Source organism: Haliotis rufescens, unplaced genomic scaffold (genome assembly GCF_023055435.1).
Source record: "Haliotis rufescens isolate VD_foot unplaced genomic scaffold, xgHalRufe1.0.p SCAF_1, whole genome shotgun sequence".
NCBI classification, from domain to species: domain Eukaryota; kingdom Metazoa; phylum Mollusca; class Gastropoda; order Lepetellida; family Haliotidae; genus Haliotis; species Haliotis rufescens.
The window spans coordinates 22128661-22154885 of NW_025963779.1; the positions used below are offsets into that span (position 1 = coordinate 22128661).

A 26225-nucleotide genomic window follows, 5' to 3' on the forward strand; every position below is an offset into this window, starting at 1 on the left:
AGGTTTAAACTAAACTAAACTAGCAAATGGATGACATGTCATTCTGCAGTAGTCTGTGTGCAAGCTGATTTATACATGTTCATATACATAATATCAATTTATTATCATTCAAGTTTCAATTTTTTAACGTTGCTCGGAGGATGTAAAGCAAGTAAAGACAATGTCCTGGGCGATGTACATGTAGGTATGTGAACCCGCAAGAACTACCTTTATCAATTATTTTACGTGCAGCTTGTGTCATGTCTGTATTGTTAGAATGATACTCTAGCAACTGTACACATCGAAATTTATGACTGAAAGATCCATCCTCGGGTTAAAAATAATGGATTACATTAGGTACGTCTATTCGACAAATAGGTTAATTGATTTATCATCCAATAGTAGCTTAGCTAGGAGTCCATTGCAATAACACTGAGTTACTAGTTAACGAAGAGAGCTCTGTGCAACCGGACCCTGAAATTATGTCGATTTGCATTGGAGGTTTACTTAATTTGCACATGACCGTTTCCTTGAAACAAACGAGATAATTCAATCGTATTTATACATTATATTTTGACGAAGAATTCAAATACAACAAATGAGTGACAGATCTCCTGTGCAATGTCAAAGGAAAAAAAACCAGTCGTCAGCAAATATAGCATAGATTTCCCATGCATGGGAAAGGAGAAAACTTAATACATTACATTATATACAATGTTTTTTTTATTAATATCAAAAGAGGGGCGTGGATATTCTTTACCTACATTGCATATACTATTAGATATTGTGTATTCTCGATCTCTGTGAACTTCTCACAGATAAAGAAATACTAATAAATAAATGCAAACCATGTTAACTTATGCAATATTTGTAGCAGTGTATGATTAACATATGGATCATTAATATAACATAAAATATTTCCTTTCATAGGAAGAAGTATATTTAATGAAATAAATGAATAAATGTAACTGTCTGGATTCCTTTCATATATCATAAAGAACTAACAACAACTTACTGACAAGTTTTGCTGGGATAATAACTCCTTTCCCCAACAAAAAAAAACAGAATCCATCATAATAACGGCACGAAATCATAATTCAAAGCTTACACAAATAATATCCGGTATCTTCGGGCATGTCTTGTTGAGTTTCAAAGAGCATCAGAATGTATAATAAATTTGTTGCAATCAATTATTGCTGAAATATATCTGTTTTGACCAAAATTGAAAGGATGAAAACTATAATGAAAAGGGTTTTGTCACTAACGTAAATATTCTCTTTGACCTTATACGAAGAGTATTCTAAGATCATTAAACTCGGCAATCGTTGGTGGACTGCGCCAAGCAATCTTAATACCAAATTAGGTACCTCATGTATAATACGGTACATAATTTTCGAAACAGATAATTACGTTTTTCATAAGTTATCACTAATTTGTGACATATATACGGACAAAAATTAGCTCAGAGGATAATCTTCTCTGAGGGTTTAAGAGGATTAAAGTAATTCCAACAAACAACATGCACTGTAATGAAATTACAACAAACTTTGTTAAAATTCTTATGAAAAGACTAGTAACTATCTAAGAAACCAAATCATATACGTAGATGAAAGTATCTTCTACGTAGATGATAGTATCTTCTACGTAGATGATAGTATTTTCTACGCAGATGGTTGTATCTTCTACGTAGATGATAGCATGCCAAAAACATCACATCACTTCCAATAAATGTCTTTCACTATATACCAGCCAAAACCACTGTACTCATGGTACAACCAGGCATTGATCCACTTCTGATGGCAAATCACTTTCACAGCTCTAATGCAAATCCACTACCTTTTCCATACGTCATTATTAGCCTTCGGACACTGATAACAGGCGGTAAATTTTCTAACGGACAATATATTCGAGGTCTTTTGATTTTTACGGATTTGGTTATGGTTCTAAAGGAACTTGAAACTCTCATAAAGGATATATATATAATTTTTCGGTACGAATATAGCTCGATATATATAATTTGGTATGAATAAAGCTCGATATATATATATATATATATATATATATATATATATATATATATAAAAATATATATATATATATATATGTTTTACTGTACGCCGAACAGTTGAAGTACATATAATATATATCGAACATTGTTGTATATATATATAGAAACTCACTGGAGTGTTATTTTTGTAGGTTTAGTACGTGGTTATCAACACAATGTATTTATATATAAAAATATATGTTTTGGATGCTCTCCTTGCATTTAAAGTGTGTTAGCAGTAGTTGAAAAGAGCGATTCAGCATGAAACCAAATTTGAAATGGGGTAAAACAGTTGTTACATAGTGTATGAAATACCCTCTGAAGACATATATTGCAGTCTCAAATTTAGAAGTTTTAACTCAATTTCAGAAAAAAAGTGATAAGGGTAGGCAATTAGAACTAGGTAAAAAAATATCGGAGCAAAATATAATTTGACCTTTTGGTAAGTCACCAGTCATTTCATTGGAATTTTAAGAGAGTATGTTATTGCAGTGCTTGATGTTAGCCCAAATTACTTTAATCCTCTTAATCTTTCAGAGGGATTATGTTTTCAGGGGATTATTGTACGTATATATTTCGTATCAAGGTTTCTTGGCGCAATCCACCAACGATTGTCGAGTTTAATGATCTTCAAGTACGTTTCAAGGTCAAAGAGAAAATTTACTTAAGTGACAAACATATTTTCATTATAAATTTTCAATTCCTTTCTATTTGGATACAAGCAGATATATTTCAGCAATTGATTGCAAGAAATTTATGATAATTCGTATACTCTTTGAAACTGTACAAGAGTTATACGAAGATACCGGATGTTACTTGTGTATGCACGGATCTGTCAACTCATTTGTTGTATTTGAATTCTTCGTCAAAGTAAAATAAATTGTATAAATATGATTAAATTCCCTCGTTTGTTTCAAGAAAAGGATCATGTACTCCTTATCAACCCGAAAAGCGTTTCCACTGAAAATCGACACACTGGTTGACCAGCCTGTTTTTGTACCCTTCGTCATCACTCGTTCAGTCGTGTCGAACTGGTCGACGTACTGTTGACGCAAGTAATGCAAAAAACATCTTGAATAGCCTTATAAGAGTATTGAACAATATGTCACAATTAAGTTATTTGTCGAATATACGGTTGTGTAACCCATCATTTTGAACCCGAGGATGGATCTTTCAGTCATTTAAATTTATCGATGTTGACACCACCCTTTAATGACGATTGTACGATAAAGCCTATACCAACCATCCCTAACTTAACAGTTTTGTACGTTTGTCATCATACACAGTTTTTCTCGAATTGTACATGTGAAACGCATGCTCAACTGAAAAAGATCATTTCTAGTCAATTGGCGTCTTGGACACTACGGTAGTAAGGTTATTACAATTTACGTAAGAATTTATTACATTTTACCGCAAGTAGAGATTATTACAATTTACGTCAATTTTTATTACAATTTGCGTATTACAATTTACGTCAAATATTATTACAATTTACGTTGTTATTACAATTTACGTCAAAATTATTACAATTTGCTGCAAGTATTACAATTTACCTTTTTATTACAATTTACGTCGTAACAGGCCCTTTTTGACCCTCAGGCATTTGCATGGGATTTAACATGTGAGATTGATAAACTACTACTGAAAGTATAAACACAATACGCCATACAATTGAAGTACATTTAAATGATTAAGCTAATTCTAACTTTGTTGAAATAGTTGAAACATAATTATAAGGTGTCCAAACTTTCAAAATCTCTCTCAGACAACCAGTCTCGACCACAATTTGCTGCAAGTATTACAATTTACCTTTTTATTACAATTTACGTCGTAACAGGGCCAAAATACAGACATTGCCCCTTTCCACCCTTACACAAATTAAAAACGTTTATTTCCTTTTTTGAATGTTTTTTATAACAACATTTATATCTCTGCTGTCAGAATGCGTTAATGTCTAGGAATTTATCGGTAAAAAAATGTTCATTAACATGCATAATATTATGTGTTTTCATCACTTTTCTCAAAACAGACTCCACATGACATTGGCCCTTATGGCTCTAAGCTCTTCAATTATTGTTGATATAAATTGAAACTTTGGTGTAATCATTGGGGTAAAAAATCGTAATTTCATGTGAAATACTAGGCCTAGACGCGACATTCATAAAGTTCATCATGTGAAAACTAATGAACTCCTTCTTAGAAAGACAATGTTGTGTTTCGAGTTTCGAAATATTATTGGCGACATGAAATATGCAATTATTTTCCTGTCTGCGCCTGCACAGATCGATCGACCGATAAAAAGAATGAAGTGTGTTATAACGGAGCACAGCTACCAAACAGAGACATCGTATCACTGAGTAATCAAATGGATATTTTAACACTATGTGAATTGAAAGCATGGCTCTCATGTGGCAGCGTCGTCTCGTAGCAGAATGCTTGATTTTCCCCGGTGCATTAACAATTTGCTCACCGTGATATTTTATGCATGTAAATAATTGTAATGTAAAAATGACGAAAATCGTAATTTAAGTGAGGACAAAAGTTATAGGCTCAAAGTCGTAACTATTACGCCCAAATCGTAATGGGTGGCATCTCTGATATTGGATTCCGGATGCTTCCATTGTTTAGACTGAATTTTGGTTTCTGGTTGAAAGTGATGAATCCAGGTCTCATCCATGGTTACAAATCGGGCCAAAAAATCATCGGGATCTGCTTCAAAACGGCATAAATTGTCACGGGACGTCAGGAATCTCACACGTTTCTGATCCGCTGTCAAGAACTGTTGCACCCATCTTGCAGAAACTTTTGTCATTCCCAACTCGTTGGTGATAGTGTGTTCAACCCTCTCATGAGAGATGCCCACAACATTGGCAATATGTCGAGTGGTCAATCGTCGATCAGCCGTCACCATGTCATGCACCCGGGTATTGTTTTCCGGAATGGTTGCTGTTGAAGGCCTTCCTGGACGCGGGTCACCGTCAAGGCTCTCTCTGCCACGCTTGAATTCCGCAGCCCACTTCTTGACAGTGGAAAAGGAAGGGGCATCATCCCCTTAAGTGGAGACCATGTCAGCATGTATCTGTGTTGGAGTTAGCCCTTTCAGTTGCAGGTACTTGATGACTGCCCTATAGCCAGTTTTGTCCATTTCTGGTGATTTCAATGGGTAGGTTCACAAGATGGTCTGGTACAAAGACAATAATAACACTACAGTTGCAGTTCTTATGTCTATGATTCATTAAATGATTGTACTTGTTGGTGGCAAAAGTTTGTTTCAATCCGATTGAGATATCCCACTTAGGTTTAGAACATTCAGCTAGCCCTCGTATCATTACATCATAAACGACTAAAGTTATTCCTGCATACCTGAATCGACAACACAAGCTCTCCCTCTGCTATGGGTCGTGTTTAGCTGCATTTGCTTGATTTATAAACTCTATGAATATAATAACCTTCTCAAAGTCCATTTCACTCTGTTGTGATGGCGACTGTGTCGGAACTCTTTCGCTTTAGTGCAGTTGGAGCAGACCTCTGAACCACACGCAATGCTAAAAGTTTCAGAAAGCTTCGTTATGAATTTCGTGTTCACTGCTGATAGGTCGTGTTTTCAACACTGAAGAGTCATGTTTCGTTGCTATTCAGATAAGGGAATCTCCTAAACGTCACACGTTAGGTGTTAAGAAAATTCTTAGTCGAAATTGTATATCCCGAGATGTAACGGGTTTGACTAAGAAATATCGTAGATATTATATTAATACTTTGCTAAGAAATTATGCTTCCACTGTTTATGTTTCGATACTAAAAAAATTTTCTTAGCTAAGAATTTTAAAGAAAACAATATCTTAGAAAATTCTGAGAACCATTGTGAATTTCGCCCCTGATATTTGGATATACACAGTTCATAGGAACGGGCTCTGATTCTTAGGAACCATTAAGGAGGAGTCTTAGTGGAGTGACATTTGCTCACAGTGTCAACCAATTATTTGTCTGATCTTTAATCGATTTTTGAACAGGATGCTTTCAAGACAGCATAGATTTCATATCGAACTCATCCAACACCCAAGTCGTAAATCCACCTCGTTCCCGGACAGAGAGACACATCTGAAGGGTACCCACAGCGTCGTGTCGGGGTCCGGGGTATGTCTCGACTTTTCCGCTCAACAACAACACACACGCACGATTATTACAATTGTTATTGTCAATTCAGGAAACATCTACATCCACGTCTTAGGAATCGTTCTAGGTTCCACATTTGTAACGATAAGAATATATATCTGTTATCCTGAATTACAATTTTTCGAGTAATGTCCAGCTGGATTTCCACCGATAATTTCACATACTTTTAGTTGATTCTCTATACCTTCATAGGTTTATTATGGGCGGCCGTGTTCTAAACCCGACATGGGTACAATGTGTGAAGCCCATTTCTGGTGTCCCCCGCCGTGATACTGCTGGAATATTGCTAAAAGCGGCGGAACACCATACTCACTCACTCATAGGCCTGATCCAAGGTTCCCATTGAAAGTATAATACTACACTGTAATTTTCGGTCTTCATCAGTTAAGGCATGATCCTCTGCTATCAACATTTAATCATGATGTGACGCAGGCAATTTTGTTCCGCTTTGGCTATTATTATAGACAAACTTCCAGAATAAGGAGGGAAAATGAATAGATTGTGCATACACTAACTCATGCCCATTAAAAACACACCTTCTGTACATTTGTTTTATTTCGTTAGTTTTGTGTTACTGTTGTCCATCTGTTACATTTAATCAACAAAACTACAGAACTGGATATAAATCATAATATGAATTATGCTGATTGTAACTTGATGCTGAGGTAATTATTTTCTTAATTACGTGCCGCTGAACTGCTGTAGTAATATACACGTAGGTATGGCTGCTGAATTGTTCTTTGCCTTAAGATATCATTTGGGATCGAGATGGCGCATATATCCCACAGTAATAAAAGTCAGTCACAAGCAGGATAAGAGGAAGAAGAAGAAAAAAAATAGTTTAGTAAGATGTCACGTGTCTGTAAATACATGGGAGTAAAAATACAGGCACCCGGCTTATAACCCAAAAATTGAACGTTAAAACCATATTTTGGCACAGATGTTACAGCGTCTAGTTTTTAAAAAAATATGCGTACATGTGTTACAATACATATAAGAGGACGGCCACAGGTAGGCCGTGGTTGGAGCTCCGTTTTCCTCTGACTCCTGACCCGATGAGTCTAGTCCATGGGTGTTAATACCTAGACTACGTCACTCCCTCGTATTTCAACTCTGATGTCGGGATGTGAAAGAAATGCAACGTGAGTACCCAAGGGCCCTTTGATCTTTACCGTAATCTCATGAAATACGCAAACGAAAGTTTCAAGTTAACTTCGTTTATTTACTTCCACTCATAAGCCTGTACTTTCAGAAAAGACTTATGAGTAAATATGAGTAAATATGATTTCTGTGATTAGGAGACAAGGAGAGGCCTTTAAGGCTGAGTGTGGGAGAGCACCAGCCTGTCTATTCTGGTCGGTTGTACGAGCCTAAAACGGTCCCCAACGTCAAAATCTACCGTGCGTCAAGTTATACTACTGTTTGTCGGTGTATACCGTAATCTCATGAAACACCCAAACGAAGGTTTTCTAAAAGTCGGAGCCCCTTCCTATGAACGATGCATATCCAAAAAAAGGCAGAAGAATATACTGTGTTTGTGTACGCCTTTCATTGTTTAGGGTTGTCTGACAGTTATGTTACTATTGTAGTCTCCATTTACCTTTGTCGCCAAGTGCCTCACCCCTTTCTTTTTTAAATACACGGCCTTTATAACTCTTCTTCATGACAAAACTAAGCTTTAGCGAGCTACTAACTGTACAGTCACTAAACCAGAAAATCAGTAAATCAGAAAACATACAACTTTATGGACAACAATTTCCTATTTAGATGTAGATTCTTACATTGTTATCAAGTTGTAGTGACTCAAACAAGTAATGAGAGCTATTATTATTGCTTACATTATTTGCTTAGATGAGAAATTAAAGACGAATGAGGTTACACATCGACAACAGTCTAAAACTATGTCTTTTGAAATTATCATTTGGTATTCTTACTAGAAGATATTCCCTAGCATTTAAAACTTGCACGTATGTACTAATCAAGTGGTTTAATCATACTGGTGTTAACATACACATAAATAGGTGTTTTGATGGTTATTTTTCTTATTATTTTGTACTAAAAATAGTCAGCCATTTGGTAACTTGCGATCTTAATATGCACATATAACGTGAAAATATGGTGTCCAACAAAATTGACTGTTCCTTGGCTGCTGGAATAAGAAAAGATGATGGTACAATGTTTTACTTGGATACATTTATACATGTTTTAATGTACATACGTTGTCTCATAAGCCTGTAAAGGCTGGGTGCAATAACGATGATAATTGTTTATATTGTATATGTTATTTGCACGTGACATCTTAATAAAATATTTTCTCTCTCTCTATATATATACATGGTATGTTATCATAAGCAGCAGATTAACAATAAATACACACAGATATTTGTATGAAGCCAGCTATTCATTCAGAATAACAAAAGGCACACAGGTAACAATACAGGATCAATACTCATTGAATGTTCGAAAAGACAAGCATGAATTCAACAGATGAATTTGACGGAGTCTCTGTAAATGTCTCCTCACAGAATCCGCAACACCAGAAGAAGCAGAACAGCAGAAGCATCATCGGAGACTCTTTGAGGTGAGGTGAAATGGGGTTTAACGTCGCGTCCAAGTTTATTGCACTTAAATGGCGACGTGCATGCACATGTGCGTTTGTGCTTGCTTGTGGCTGCTTGTACTAGTCCGGACTAATGCCGATTTATAGTGCTAGCCCACCGAGATACCATGCCGCAGTTTAACTTGAATACCCCACTCAGACACAGTATACTGACTACGAGCGGACAAGTCCTTGTTTTAGCCGAGCGCCAGACATGGTAACAACAAGTACGATCTTTTAACGTCTTTTGGTATGACGCGGCCGGGGATCGAATCCCGGACCTTCCGCTCTCCGGGCGGACGCTCTACCACTAGACCACGGAGGCGGTCGATCGACTCTTTGAAGTTATGACAGTGCTGGATATAGTTACTGAAATGAAAGAGCAAGGAGTTACTTTTGTTAAAAGATGTACCAGCCGTCAAGGTACCGAAACGATTGTTGTAACCGTGGTTGAAAAAAAATTTTAAAAGGCTGTTCTGGAGCCTTCTCTTCATCCAGTAAAGCTTGTCAACTGTGGAAAAGGTAACTTGAAATCAGCAGAATAATATGTACAAGAAACCTCACTTACACTGAAGCAAAGAAACTTGTGCCATATACTGAACAGACTGCTGAGCCATTTCCAGCTACACAGACTTCATAATCTTTACCTTCTGTGACACAATGTCATTCAACTTCAAAAGCAAATTCACAACATGATACGTCATCACCAGCACAATCTGGAAGCGAAGGAAATGTCATATCAAGATGTAAAACTGACTCTACTTCATGGCGGAAAAAAACATAGTAGACAACCAAAGGGATCAGATGATCCTATCAAACTGTTTAATAAGTTAGGATCTCTTAAGGAAATGGATGTGTCAAAGAACATCCAACAAGTTGTCGCCTAGAAGAAATGGGCGAGGCAGATCCCCAAATCAGCAATCAATTGATCGAGGTACGAGTAAGAATCGAAAAAGTGATAATCCCCGCACAGATTATTCAATTATAACAGTCAATCCATGTAGAAAATATTTGTTAACAGTGTCACTACATCACAAGACATTAGAAATAGTTATCGAAAAGCGATGAAAATTCTAATTAGCATGTGAATAAGAGAAAGTGACTTTATAATCCCTATTAATCAAAGCTGTCAATAAACTCCAAATCATATCTGTCGGAAGAACACCCCAACTTTGAGTTGCTACAATTTAAAATACTTTAGTATTACATTTTACAGAGGAAAGGGCATCCACACAAGAATTATATTGCTTCCGTGTGTGCACGTAATACTTGACATCTCAGTTCTCACAGGTAGTATATCTGAATTTGTAATGTGTTGAAGGAAGCATACTCATACATGTAGCATGAAAAACACTTTCTCGAGTCTACAACAACTCAAAACAGTCAAACGAGATTGTAATGCAATATCCTATCTCTGGGAACAGTGAGTGAGTGAGTTGAGTTTAACGCCGCTTTTAACAGTTTTCCAGTTATATCACGGCGTGTCAGCTTAATGTGGGAGAAAGCCCGAAGTGATGCAGGTCCCAGACGTTTGCCACTTCGGTGAAACCCACGAGCACGGGTATGGTGCTGACAAACCTAGAAACATAATCGGGGCGAACCGGGATTCGAACCCACAATCATAGGTTTCAGGACGCAACTCTGCTGAGCGAATTGCGTCGCCTAAGACGACTGGGCCACCCGTGCTCCCCCCCCCCCCCCCCCCCCCACAACCAACAAGTGTTGTTTAGAACAATATTTCTTTATCAAAATCAGTTCCAATTTTTCTCCTCCATTATCCCTATACTTGTTTATGTATGTTTATGTTGCTCATTTCAACCACATGTTTGGGTGTTCCCAAAGCTCAGGTATGATAAAACACTCCACTGTTTCTCTCTCCTAATCTAACGTTATAACATTTCAGAACATAACCATCATCTAATACACAACCGATGATGCCAAGACATATTTTATTTTGTTTTATTGTCTGTGGCCATTGAACATTTTCAAAACAGGACCGTAGCTGATATAAAGAATGTAACATCAATCTTACTTACTGTTTTTGTCAAATAAGAGAATTGTATACGACATACGTCATTCTGTTAACAAAGGTTTTGCTATAAATGTTTTGAAACATACAGTTCAACGACAGTTGTGACAGGGAGCATTGTAAGGAAGCTGTGACAGAAAGATTGACAGCCGTTGTCGAGTTGTCGAGTTCTGTGCATCCGTAGGTTATTTAAACGGCAGAATGTAGAATGTTACTACAGTTTGAGGATTTCTGTGGCCTATGGCGGACGTAATTCAAACCCCTTCCACACTGACACCGCTTCAAAGTTATTTGTGTACCGATTACTCCTACTGCCAGGGTAGGGTGGTTGTTCATGCGAGTCGTATGACGCTCTTTACAATCTTGGTAGACAGGGCAAGAATAGCAGGAATAGTTTACTGGTGTTTACATGTATTTGTCAAACATAACATGTACCTGCAATCGATTCACAGTGCAGCATCATAGTAGACATCGTACATGTATGGAGACTATTGCCATGGCCCGCCACGCGTTGAAGGCGTGATAGTCCCATAAAACTTCTAGTGCCATAAAACAATAAAATAGAAATCGATATCAAAGTCTATATATTGTGCTCTGGGGAATATGGAATACCCTGGCAACAAGTGATTGGCATTCTCCTACTTCTCATTGTCCCATTCAGGTATTGGAGGCAGGACTGCGCACATGAACAGTACCTGTTGTTAACCCTCTTGGTGCCACGGGACCACATATGGTCCCTCACTTTTCACACCCTCATAGTGACACGGGACCAATTGTCCCTTTTCAACTGTGAATAAAGACGTCAAACACTGAGTGCACAAAATCAAAATTATAACCATCATCATCCTAATCATCTCAGCTTTAACATCGTGTAAGTCATATTTTAGACAGTACTACAGATTGCGAAATATGGTGAGATTAATAAAGTGGTTACCGCACTTCTCGACCTTTTTTCTGCCATGTTGAACTCCATGCGAATGACGGCGATTTTTATAATATGCATCCAAGTCACATACACGTAAATATTATAATATCAGACAGCCAGTTTGAAAAAGAAATCTGATCAGACTGATCAGAAAGATTTACTTTTCCCCACTATACAGTTGTTGTAGTAAGAGTACTAACGTTTAGTCCGCAACGGAAGTTTTTCGACGGTGTGTCATGGCTATTTAGCGCGGCGCTAGAGGCGAAACGACAGTGCAGATTGCCTTTCTGTTTATGATGCTGATTTACAGAAAATATTAAAATCAAAGATATGGAAAGATAGCTATGATCGTTAATATTAAGGTGGTATAGTGCATATTTATGGGCAGGAAGTTCATGATCAAAACCTAAACATTGAATGGTCAAGCCCGAAGTGATCGAAAGGGCACGTTCGCATGTCTGTTCCGCGATTTCTTGTCTACCGGATGCCCTACATACTCGCCCGCTTAGACAAATAACTGCTACTTTGTTCATATGAAATGACTAAAGTCATATGTGATTGCTGAAACTACCTCACCGTGAGAATGACTTGCCCTAACTGCTTCACATTTTGTCGCAAAAGGAGATTTCAAAAGTGTGGCCACGACATCTAAGGTGTGACGACGCCATATTGTAAATAAATTGTGTCAAGGTCGGTTTCACATGTGGTAGATCGGCCCCCGTTTCTGTCGATGATACACGCGATACAAACATAATACAACTACTGAAAACATTAACATAACTTGTACAGTTATGACAGCAATACCCTTTTGCATTTTGGTTCACCGCTTATGGTTACGATGTGCTGTTATGTTCGATTTGGATTTGTTTTTCCTTTCATTGAAACTACGACAATGACGCTATGATTGGTTTGCTGATTTTGCCGTGAGTCTAATGTACATGTTACATGATGTGATTGTACAAGATAATTGAGAACCACTTGTGTATGCATATATATACTCACACGCAAAAGAAACGCAATTCGAGTATGCAGTATACATGTTATTTATTTTCAACAGTAAAGACAAGAAATACTAATAGGGCAAGATTGAAAAGAATTTGACTGAAGACAGTTTAATGGATTAAAAGGCAGATGACATAATTGTTTTTTTTTCATATGTTAAGGGCTTACACAGTTTCGGGTCAATACCCAAAATGTCAGTCAATACCTGGTGTGACCACCATTAGCATTGATCACTGCCACACATCTACTGAACATTGAGTGGATCAGACGATTTGTGAAGGCCCTAGGGATGCTCCTGCACACATCCAGAGCAGCTGTGCGTAGTTCATCGGCAGTTGTAGGGACTGGGCGCACATTGTGCAGACGCCTTTGAACCTCAACCCACAAGTGTTCGATTGGGTTCACATCAGGGCTGAGGGCTGGCCACGGTAGAACACGGATGTTGTGTTGTTGCAGAAAGGCCATTGTAGCTCTGGCAACATGGGGACGAGCGTTGTCCTGCTGGAAAAAGTGTTGTTGATGTTGTGCAAAAAATGGAACAACGTGGGGTCTGATCACTTGGTCGATATACCGCTGAGCAGTGACGCCGAGTCCCCGACCTTGACCAACATTCAGAAAGCACATGGGTCCAAGTCTCGCATTAAGTCCAATCCCTGCCCATATCATGACGCTAGGTCAACCCCATGGATCCCTTTCCACAACGTTTCTGTCAGCGAAACGATCATCTCGACGCCGCCAAATTCTGACTCCGTCTGCATGGGAGACACAAAAGCGACTTTCATCAGAAAAGATGACACACCTCCACTCACGATGACGCCAATTGTGATGACCCTGTGCCAACTGAAGTCGTGCTTGTCAATGCCGTGGTTGGAGAACAGGACGACGTGCTAAAACTTGTATCAATTTATGGTTCCGTGTTTGTTACCTATTTGCTTAAAACCACTTGCGTTTGTTTTGCGTGTGAGTATATCATCAAATACACATTACTAATCTCCTCAGAAAATGGATTCCGAATATATTATCATAACACTACAGCTCGTATTTCCAGCATTCTGCCATGGATATTACATCTAATTAATATTAGATTAAAAAATATATTGATGTGATCTACACTGTACTCTCGATTAACGAATGATAATCTGTTGCAAGTCTTCAGCTCTTATTTGATATGTCATTTGAAATGTCAGCAATTAGTACTAAGCTTTTTTATTCGTTACAATCTGCAATTCTATTCGAATAGGCTAATAGACGGTCGGTGACTTCCCGCCGCTGTGAATTTGTCGTCTGGATAGGTGCGCGTGATTTGACCTCGCGCGCGTGTTGTGACGTGGATGACGTCACAGGAAACAGCTGATCTAATGTTGTGGTAGTATAATGGATACACGTAGTTTCTTTTTCCAAATAACAATATTCTCTTTGACTGAACTAGAAAGTATATCTAGTACATCACGACTGCAAAATTTCCACGTCGACCGACGAGTACCGCTTAAAATTAACACTTGACTAACACTGTTAGAATATTTGGCGCAGTTTAATAATTTTGGTATTTTAACATGTGCTTTTCATATATGTTTGAAGGCTTGATATTCCAAGAAAACAATGTGCATTTAGTTGAGTAAGGGCATTGAATGCTTTACAGTGAGAAAGCTGTTAAAATAGACCCAATTTAAACAACCTAGATTTTTAATATTTTAGCTTCATCTATTAGACTCTCGAATGGTTCAGTTTATAACATCAACAGTAAAAGTAATCAGATATACTCACAATATAAGGATAATCGATTTCTGAAAGACAAAATGTTTTCAGTGTAAATGTGATATCGTTTTGATGTTTTATATAGACTATTTATGTTTTATTCAATCTGCATTATCTAAATTATCAAATACTTCAATCAGTGATACAGTAGTATTACATTATTTCGCATCCTTAGTATGAAATAGATTTTTTTTAAATAAATATTTGTCTAAGGGCAAAATCAAAGCATTCCTGTGGTACCTTTTTCACCATTTTAATTTGTATAACTTTAAGGTGAGGTGAAATGGGGTTGAACGTCGCGTCCAAGATTATTGCACGCTTATAGTGATGGGTGTGTGTGTGCGTGTGTGTTTGTGTGTGTGTGTGTGTGTGTGTGTGTGTGTGTGTGTGTGTGTGTGTGTGTGTGAGGGTGTGGTGTGTTTGTGTGTGTGCGTGTGCGTGTGTGTGTGTGTGTGTGTGTGCGTGCGTGCGTGTGTGTGTGTGTGTGTGTGTGCTGTTCCGAACTGATGCCGATTTATAGTGCTAGCCCACTGAGATACCATGCCGCAGTTTAACACGAATACCCCACTCAGACACAGAATACTGACTCCGAGCCGACCAGTCCTTGTTTTAGCCCCTTAATGCCGAGCGCCAGGGTGACAACAAGTACCACCTTTCAACGTCTTTTGGTATGACGCGGCCAGGGCCTATAAAGAAATCAGACAAGATTCAATATTCACGCGGCAAAGGATAATTAATAATCTTGGAATGATGACTGGAACTGTATTGAAATTACATTAGGAGTCCTAATGGATATTATAACAGTTTCTAAACAAATGAAAACATCATCGAGGCCTGATATCTGACAGACGAAGCCCGACGAAGCTGGAACAGGATGTGAGTTTTCAATTTTATTTGTAGATATAGAAAACCAATGTCTGCATTAAAAACAGAAGTGTTAAATTAGTCTTTGGTACTTTTGGGGCGTTTGCTTTAACAGATGCAAATTGTGCATCAAAGGTGAATGTAATTGGAATGAACCGTTATGCAAGGTAAACCGAATCAAAGGTAAACGAGCGTGTTCAGCAAGAAACAAAGATGTATCCTATGCCCGTAACCTCCAAACGCCATCTGCCATTCCAAAGAATCTTGTCTTTTCTTGTACATGTACGTGTGTTTCATAGATCATGCATTCACGTTTTTGTATCAGATTTACACGAGCTGGTTGAGGTTTGGTCGAGCGACAAAGAAAAAGACGTCTGTTCAGAGGATATTATAAACGCAATGAAATCATATACTATAAGGTGCAATGTGTTCTTACAGCAGCAAGATATTCTCCTTTGAACAATTTTATTGATTTATTGATTAATCGCATAATCTACACGGCGTTACTGTTATGCACAGCCTACGTTACGGTAATGCAGTGGCCCAGTCTAAGATCGCAGATAATTGTAATTATCATTCATTCATTTATTCATTCATTCATTTGAGTGAACAGTATAGGAGCACACATTGATACAAACATGAATTATTCAAATTGATCGATATTTCAAATTCTGGAATAAAGTTCAGAGGATATTATAAACGCAAAGAAATCATATACTATAAGGTGCAATGTGCTCTTACAGCAGCAAGATATTCTCATTTGAACATTTTTATTGATTTATTGATAGTTTACAACTAGGGCTCTCGAAATTCTTTGGTAGTCCAAAACATGGGAGTTCTCGATACTATTTTTAGGCATTGTTTGAAAGTTTGCAAGTTGGCGAACTGATGCAAGGTTACCTCCGAACCGCAAGTTTTCTGCATTCTTCGAAAAATAACATTCCATTTTGATGGCGTCAGCCAGCCAGAATCGCAGAAAATAGGATAACACACATACTTTGTAATTTTTGTCTAAAAACACCTTCCCGGGTGGGTTTCACACATTGTGCTTCTTCAAGGTACGTTCTGCATGTCGTTTACCTGTTGCTGTGCTACGATACCTGTTGGTAAGTCACAAATCTTGCAGTTTGTTTCCATATGGAAACGGTACTTCTTTGGATCGCAAATGATGAAATCATTCATGCAGTTTCATTTGTGTCATTTCAGTAATTCTATAAGGTCTAAGTCTCCAGATGAAAACCAACTTCCAGCCGTCAACTCTAAAAAATGAAATCAAGGTGAGTTTTCGATCAGGGTGTTTACTATCATAATAATAGAACTGTTTTTCGCTTCTGCATCGTTTAGCTTTCAGGTAAGATTTATTCTTCCGTTAATGCTATAATGGATATATTTTAGAACAGTATTCGCCTTCTCAGCTCTGTCCTACATATAGGTTGTTGTACTCCCACTGACAAGGCATCAAATTACATAAACATTTTATTAAGCATTACTACATTAAGTATTTGGTGAATAGCTTGACATAAGTGACGTATTAGGCCAGCGTTATACCTGAAGACAAGTCCATTCCAAAGCTCCATGGGGGCACGGGTGGTCCTGTCGTCTACGGCGCCGCGATTCGCTGTGCAGAGTTGCGTCCCTTGGGCACGCCAGAAACCTATGATTGTGGGTTCGAATCCCGGTTCGCCCCGATTATGTTTCTAGGTCTGTCAGCACCATACCCGTGCTCTTGGGTTTCACCGAAGTTGTAAACATCTGAGACCTGCATCACTTCGGGCTTTCCTCCCACATTAAGCTGACACGCCGTGATATAACTGGAATAATGTTAAAAGCGGCGTTAAACCCAATTCACTCACTCACTCCAAAGCTCCATAAGATCCGTATATACATTACAACCATATTAACCCTATTAATCCTTGATATAATGCACTAAGGACTGTCTGTTTTTGAAACTGTAGGGATTAATACCATGTGGACATTTTTAAAAACTCAAAGGATGAGCTTGAATTTTTACAATCTCAGAATATAACCAAATTCAATTCTTCTTTGATAGGCATTTAGAAATTCAATTCTGTCAATAAATGAACGACGCAAAACCATTTCCATAATCATAAGAAATATCTGCTAAACGCAGAGTTCATTGTATAATTCCGACTTTTTCATGAGCATGTGTTCAAGAATCACAATCAAGTAGTGATGACACCAGGAGTTCTTTGCTTTTTAACTATGTACACCACTATCCCCTACGAAAAACACTTTGTTCGCGAACATCTAGTATCATCACTGTTTCATTGTGATTATTAAATACATGCTTATGGTGGATCGACTTTGTTTGTAGCAAAGATATCTTATGATTATAGTAAGGGGTTAGGCAGTTTTGTTAACATGAATATTTTGATTTTCTGCAGGGACGAGACGATCTCCAAAATAAATCGCATACTCTACACGGCGTTACTGTCATGCACAGCCTACGTTACGGTAATGCAGTGGCCCAGTCAAAGATCGCAGATATTTGTAACCAATATCTTACCAACTCAATACAAAATAATTGAACCATTCTTGTCATGTATGCAGGGCACATGTAAATAGTTTCATTAATAGAATCGATTGGACTGAAACATTGACTGGTTCTCTGAAACGCTTGATCGATCTCTCAAATTCTGGACTAATGCACAGATGTAACGCATGTCAGTCGTTCAAAGTGTTTGTGCATTAAAACACACATGTTTTAATTATCATTCATTCATTTATTCATTCATTCATTTGAGTGAACAGTATAGGAGCACACATTGATACAAACATGAATTTTTCAAACTGAGTTCATAATTTATTTATGATTTGGTTTGGTTTGTTGTTTAACGCCGCACTCAGCAATATTCCAGCTATGTGACGGCGGTCTGTAAATAATCGAGTCTAGACCAGACAATCCAGTGATTGACATCATGAGCATCGATCCACGAATTTCGTAATGATGACATGCATCAACCAAGTCAGCGAGCCTGACAACCCGATCCCTTTAGTCGCCTCTTACGACAAATTGTATTTTGTATTGAGATTTGCTAGCTACTTTTTTCACCTGCACCTGCAAAAAACGATATTTGTTCATTAACAAACTATGAACCCATGCATATTGTTTTCGATAAAACAGCTTGCAACAATGTATTTGTACGGCTTACAATTTCTTTTGTTCAACAGCATTTTCTGGGATAATTTACTGTTTTCGACAAAATACCCCCAACCCCATCCCCATGAACACCCAAATAATCTGTCCCTAACATAACACCGTGCTCCGGATAACACCACTAGCACATATCACAATACTGAACACTGACATGTATTAAAAATATTTGTCATATAATTTTCCCTCACTGTGACATCGACCTATATGGAAAACCAACAAGAGTCAATACCAAACGATAAATGCATATTTATTCAAAGTTTATTGTCTACTTCAGATGCTTTAACCTGATTTAACCTTGTAGGGTTGTACAGGCACTTTGATCGGCCTCTCCCTCCCTGACATCCAGTGTTTGCTGGGCATCGACCTGAAAGTAGCCAGTTCCCTGCTGTTTGCCTATGGTTTAGGCATGTGTTGCAGTAGCGTCACGGGACACTTCATCAGAGACAAGGTGGACACGTGTCTGTTTATGGCAGCCACGTTGGTTCTAAACTCCGTTATTATTGCTGCAATACCAATGTCTCCGTTCTTGTGGCTGACCTTCACCTTGGTACTAATAGCTGGTTCGTGTACAGGGATAATGACATTTGGTAAGTTATCTTCCCTTCATTCCTAGGGACAACATTGGTTGAAAACACCCCTGCCCGACTAGAAACATACTTCAGTGTCCGAAAATAACGTATGTCTACGCGTGCATATTTGAACATAACTGTTTTCAATCCATATCTGTAGAATTCCTCCTATGATCAAAATGATACATTATGGCTTAAGACATGCAATGATCCGCTGCTCGTAGACTCTAGTCCCAGATTCGTACTGATCATGATCATTGGTTTGTCAGCATCATACCCGCGACTGTGTGATTCAGCAGCAAGGTGATAAACATTTTCGATCTGCGTTATAGATACACTTACAATTCTATCTTCAAAGATTTAGGCAAATTTGTCAAAAATTAAAACAAATTTAATTTGAAATTGAAAACAATATGTGAAACGCTGGACGTCCTCTCAGATAACATCTATCTGAAATTTTAGGATGGAACATGTCGGCAAGAAGTAGTGATCCCATGACCACCAACTGTGATCCTCTCCTTGCTGGTCTGTTTCTTTAAGCATATGAACCGGAATGTCTGCTCGAACTGGCAAAATAGAGTACTCTGGCCATGTAGTGTACCTTAAGCTTCAGGAATATCAATGTTCTCATATAATAGTCACATAGGAAATTCCCTTCCACTGATTTACCAACATGTACTAGAAGGGTCCAGTGAAACCGCCTAATCTCGTTCATATAAATATAAAAGACTGTATGCCAAGAGGGAGGACTTCAACTTCCCAATAGTCAACTTTCCATTTATTTCGAGCAATATTCCAACGGGTCCAGCATTTCGTGGTTATAACTTTTATTTGTTTGTTGTTTAACGTCGCACTCAGCAATATTCCAGCTATATGACGGCAGTCTGTAAATAATCGAGTCTGGACCAGTGACCGACATCATGAGCATCAATCCATACAATTGGGATATGATGACATGGATCAACCAAGTCAGCGAGCCTGACCACCCAATACAGTTTGTCGCCTCTTACGACAAGCATAGTCGCCTTTTACAGCAACCATGGGTTGCTGAAGACCTATTCTACCCCGGATCGTTACGGGTCTTCACAACTTTTAAGTTGCAGCACATCATGGTCTTTGTACGAAGACTCCAAAGAGCCTTATGGGATTCTTCGCCCTAATTGTTTGATCAGGGTTAGATGGTCAAAGCAGTACTTTATCTTTCAAAACGTTTTATGGCAAATTTGTGGAAGACATTTCGAAATTTGAAACAGCAGTGACCAACATGATATCCGATACAATTCCCTATTTTGACTAGCACCATATTTTTCCGTATTAGCTTAGGTGAACACTTGACCTGCCTTACATACATGTGCTTGTGACGGGTACCACCGATCTGGCAGAATACAATTACCTTTTCGCGAACACTTGCTGTGGTATTATCACTGTTTAGGAATCCTAATGATCAGAAACAGTCGAAATCATAGAATAGCTTCAATAGCTTCCAGCAGAAAGTTATTATCATTATGACAGGGGTATGTTGCAGTTATTGAAATTCAGCTTTCCTCTTGCATAAAGGTTGGTTGCGATTATATAGATTAATCAGTTTTCGAAGGTCCGATATACTCGCTCGCACACTTCAGACATTCCCCTTACATTAAGTGTACACATTGCGATAATTTACTGAAATAGTCTACATAGAGACATTTAATCCCAATCACTTTCCCACTACTATCATGCTACATTATGGTATTATTATCATTGTTGTATTTTTATTTCAGTGCGCACATTACAATGCTACATCATATGGCCAAACAGCTTCTATGGAGTGTTTGTCGTGAGTACAGGCACATCAGTCAGCATGATCACTACTCCCCTTATTGCTAAATACTTTATACAACATCGTCGACTTGTTGCTGTAGGAGACGCGTTCGGCAATACAACCAGACTAATTCAAGAGCAAAGGTGTGATGGTTTCAACGCCAACATACCATACCCCTACATATTAACATCAGGGTTGGGTCTTGTTCCAGCCATAATCATTATGTGTATCTACAATACCTTCCTGCAAAAAGGTGACCTGATGGAAGTAACCCCAACAAAGAATAGGAAACCAACAGTACATAAAAACCCTAGTCTGATGTACACAACTCTGGCCCTGGGTACAGGATTCTTCAGCTCGGCCAGTCTTGTAACATTTTCAGAGCTGTTTGCAACCTATGGAATTCGCAGCAAACTGCACGTGAGTCTCGGTGACATGTCTGTTATGACTTCAGCCTTCTCTGGTGGCATTTTCCTCAGCAGATTCAGCGCTGTGTTTCTATTAGCTAGGATACGACTTGATATCCTAATGATAACCTATGTTGTTCTCGTTAATGTTGCATCTGTTCTGTTCCTTCTGTATAAAGACACAAGCATCATCATGATGTGGACAAACTGTATAATGTATGCTCTTGGAGCAGGATCGATGTCCCCGGGACTTCTGGCGTGGATACAGAAATATTCAGATGGTTCGAATTCGCCTCGATTCCTGAATGCCATTATGTTTTCTAATTTTCTTGGTATTATAGTACATCCAACATTGTCGGGTATGCTTTTTGGAGTGATTGGACCTGACGCTTTCATATACTCAGTAACCGGCATCGCTTTTTGTCAACTCCTTCTGTTTTTTGGGTTGTGGTGCATCAGTGTCAATATGAAACATGAGGTCAATATGGACATCAATGAAGATCCACTGATTAATGTTCAAAAGAACTGAGATGGCCCGGTGAAGGTAATATAACACGTCAACGCCACAGAATAATCAGTCACCAGGTGTACGGGAAAAGGGCAACCATGTCCTGCCCCACCGGTTTAACACCGGGTACAATAGTATATCACGATAATGTAGACAAAATTATATTCGTTCATCCCCATCAGTGACACTATTTTGTCTGATGCAATTCCCTATTTTGACTTGTACCGTATGATTCTGTTAACATGTAAACATTTGACGTGCCCTTGCATGCGTTTGTACCACAGGTGGGGTAGGAAAAGTCCATCCTCTTGCGAATACCTTGTGTCGTCAATATTTGCTAGCGATTCATAAACATTTGCTTTGGAAAACATTTTGTCGCTTTTATCCACAAAAATAGGTTTTCATGACATATGAAGGGTATGCAACTCCTGTATGTCAGGAGTGAGTGACTGTTATACTTCTGTTATACACGTAGCTGTATAGGAACACAATATGTTTAATGTTTGGCTCATATCTCTAGAAACGTTGTTTATTTGTTTATTACTTCCGCCTCAATCGTAGTAATATCCTTGTAATATGGAGGCGATTTGTAGAAATCGTTTCTTGGCCGGACATAATTCACTGGTTGATTTCTTATTATATATCAACGAAAAACCTTTTTCATAATAATTAAAATTATCTGTTAAAAGCAGACTACATTTTACATTCGTGACTCTATCATGATCATGTATGTGTATATGAATCAAATATTCATGATGCCAGACTTTAACTGATTTGTTTGTATTTTCATACATTTTGATGTTGGTTATAGCATGTTTCTTGATATATGTAATATCAATTACACAACATTCAGTGAAATGTTAAAACTACGGAGATTATCGTTTATATATGGAACTATAGTTTTATTGCGCTTATCCGAAGATGTGTAGTTGATTAAGATAGCATAAGATAATCAATAATAATAAAGAGAGAATTGCATCATACAAAAAAGAAATATTTCACTTTCGCCACCGACATGTAAAAAATCTGGCCTTTGTGTTTCTAAGCTATGACCAAGTTGTCTGCATTTCTTCTCTCATAGTGTTTTCTTGCCGTTATAGGTTTACTCTTTTGTTATCATTGAAAATGATTTATTAGAATACAGATAAACCATCTCAGGTTGAAAAGCTGTTTGGTTAAATATTATATCCATATACTATTATGTCCAATTACAAAACGCCAAATTCAAGACCTGATTGGGTTGCTTCGTCAAGATCGGTCTAGCCGTTATAAAACAAACTAACCAAATTATTTCTCCCCTGTAAATTGGCATTTGTTTATACAACATTGAAGAGAAATTCCCCGCCAGCATGTACAGATGGACCCCACTTGGGTTTGGAGTGAGCCAGGTGAAGGAACTGGTCAAGGGTTTTGCCTAACTCCAATGTAGGCAAAAAGACAATTGCCTACACAATGATCCCACTTTGCGGCAATCAATTGGAACGCCGGCAGGAGTTGTTGCCCTTTATCAAAGGGAAACCACTCCAGTTTATGATGCATCTAAGCTGGTTTCAGCGATCACTCGTCTCGGTGTCTAATAGGGCCAGCGCCAGTGAATGAGGCATCTCGTTTGTTTGGTTCTGCCTGGTCATTTTTTCGTTATTTCGTCATGAAATAGGGGCGATCGGGTAGCCTAGTGGTTAAAGCGTTCGCTTGTCACGCCGAATACCCGGGTTCGATTCCCGACATGGGTACAATGTGTGGAGCCCATTTCTGGTGTCCCCCGCCGTGATATTGCTGGAATATTGCTAAACGCGGCGTAAATCCACACTCTCTCACTCCGAAATATAGTTTGACGTTCCACACACCGACACAATGATTCAAAGCAAGGTGTGAATGTAGTTTACCGGACGCCATTTTGGACTCATTGTGGTGAGGGATCTGCACGAACTTCTTCCTCAGTAACGGTCACGAAGTGCTTCGTCCGCCTACTAAATAACGTAAACTGTCTTTTATTCGCGAAACGACGCCGAGGCGCAGACTGAGTGAGTTAAAGTTTTACCTCACATCGGAAGCATCTCAGCCATATAGTAACGAGCCGAGGCGCAGAGGTCTACAAAAAACAGTAATGGGAACGAATACCCAGACCGCCCTTGTTTATTGTCTTCGCAATATATATTTCCAGTGTTGCCTGCACATTTGCAAAATTCAGAGCAAATGTATCGTTTATAAGTATTTATTGGGTTGCTTTACTTAGATATTTATTCACATGCAAAGGCAAGTCAATTGTTCACCGAAAAAAAACCCCACGGGAACATATAGTTGTGTCCCTGATGCGTCAATTTTGGAGATGTCCTCCATATGTCCACCATAAAACTTTCTGATGCTTAATGGCCTTGAATGTTTTTCCCTTGATCAAACTTCTGAAGGAACTTAATAAACAAAATACAACTAAAACAGTTGTTTGTTCTTTGTTCTGATTACAAACTGTTGTCATGAATGTTTGTGTTATTAGAGTGAAGAACGGGTTGCGCATTAAACATTGATTAATATATAAATATATATTAATAATAATTAAAGCATCTAATTTTAAAAATACGGTGATGGTATTCATGTTGTTCTTGTGCACAGCTGTATTGTTCATCTTACAGGTGGTATAATTTAGGCAGATTACTCAGTACTGTTATACTAAATTTGAATCATAATATTTGCTCGAAAACAGAGTTACGTATTATGAATAATTTTAAAGGTTATGATTGTAGAATGTGTTCAGTCATAATTTTTAAACTCGTGTATACATGATATATGGAATATACATAATACCTATAATTTTCTATACACGTAAATGTATGAGGTAGTGATGCCACGAAGGGATTGCATTTGATATGCAAGCACAAAAAAACAAAAAAACACCTTCGCGGACAAAACTATGCCCATATTGGAATCTGTTGGAACCCTTGGACAATTCCGAATGGGGCCCACAAAAGGACTACCCAGTTAGGTCCCGTTTATCAGTCAACATTAACACCCGTGAAGATCCGGGGTACAATAGGTCTTCAACAAGCCATGCTTGCCGTAAAAGGCGACTATGCTTGTCGTAAAAGACGACTAACGGGATCAGGTGGTCAGATGGTGGTTGATGCATGAGTTCATGGATCAATGCTCATGATATTAATCACTGGATTGTCTGGTCCAGACTCGATTATTTACTGACCGCCTTCATATAGCTGGAATATTACTGAGTGCGGCGTTAAACAACAAACCAAACCAAACCAAACCAACATTAAACCCAAGTGGGGCCTATGTTTAAATGCTGGCGGAACATCAGTATTTCTCATTACAGATCATCAGACCCGTGAAGATTCCGGGATAGAATAGGTCTTCAGCAACCCATGCTTGCCGTAAAAGGTGACTATGCTTGTCGTAAAAGGCGACTAACGGGATCGGGTGGTCAGGCTCGCTGACTTGGTTTATGCATGCCATCGATCCCAATTGCGTGGATGGATGCTCATGATATCAATCACCGGATTGTCTGGTCAAGACTCGATTATTTACAGACCTCCGTCATATAGCTGGAATATTGCTGAGTGCGGCGTTAAACAACCAACCAACCAACCATTACAGATCATACTGTTGCCTGGACATGTTTCATATTGAGTATGTTTATAATGTTGAACGATGTGGTTGTGACATTTATTGGTACAAGTAACTAAAAGGATATTCTACCAAGGACGGCAAGTTTCAGGGACCATTATGACTGCATAAAATTAGCACAAGACTATACTCTGTGTCATTGAAAGGAATTAAACTACTCCAGCAACCTTTGCTGATGGGTTTGCCCACAAACACAAACTTTAAGGGTCCACAGTATCGACTAGAGAGTATAGTATACTGATATTGGTTTGAAACGGTTGGCCAAACCAGAAACAGACTCCACCCATTCAGACATGTTCTTGAGTTTGAAATTTGCAAATAAGGGAATTGATGCCTTAAATTTAAGCAACAAAACATTTCCCAAAATATGCCACAACATTTCAAATTTCAGGAACCACAAACAATTTCATGTTCCTGAAAGAACACCACTTAATCCAAGTTGTTCAATTATAGGAAGGTGTTCGAGAACGTGGACATGGCAGCTCATGATGTAAATTCTACTGCTTGTGGCTGCCACGACTCAGCATACTGCTACCGACGTGTAGGTCATATAATCGCCGGTGACCTACCAATTGGGATCACAACTTTAAAACCGTTATGGGTGTTGTCGAAGCATTTGCCAGTAAATGGGCCAAAAGAAAAGAGCAACCTGTTGCATGCTTTTTCAGAATGAGTTAGTTAGGGCGTGATGCTGCCATTTGTAGAATGCACAAACTGAAAAAGAGGAAACAGAATTAGAATAAATCGATTCTGTCC

At 38.4% G+C, this 26225-nt stretch overlaps 1 long non-coding RNA gene across 1 annotated transcript; it reads left to right on the forward strand.

Annotated features, from left to right (window-relative positions):
* The first annotated feature begins 16576 nt into the window (after positions 1–16576).
* LOC125372323 lies at positions 16577–18989 on the forward strand. The gene is made up of 3 exons (XR_007218064.1): positions 16577–16650; positions 17779–17848; positions 18853–18989. It is a non-coding gene; the product is annotated as an uncharacterized LOC125372323 (long non-coding RNA).
* The last annotated feature ends 7236 nt before the right edge of the window (positions 18990–26225 follow it).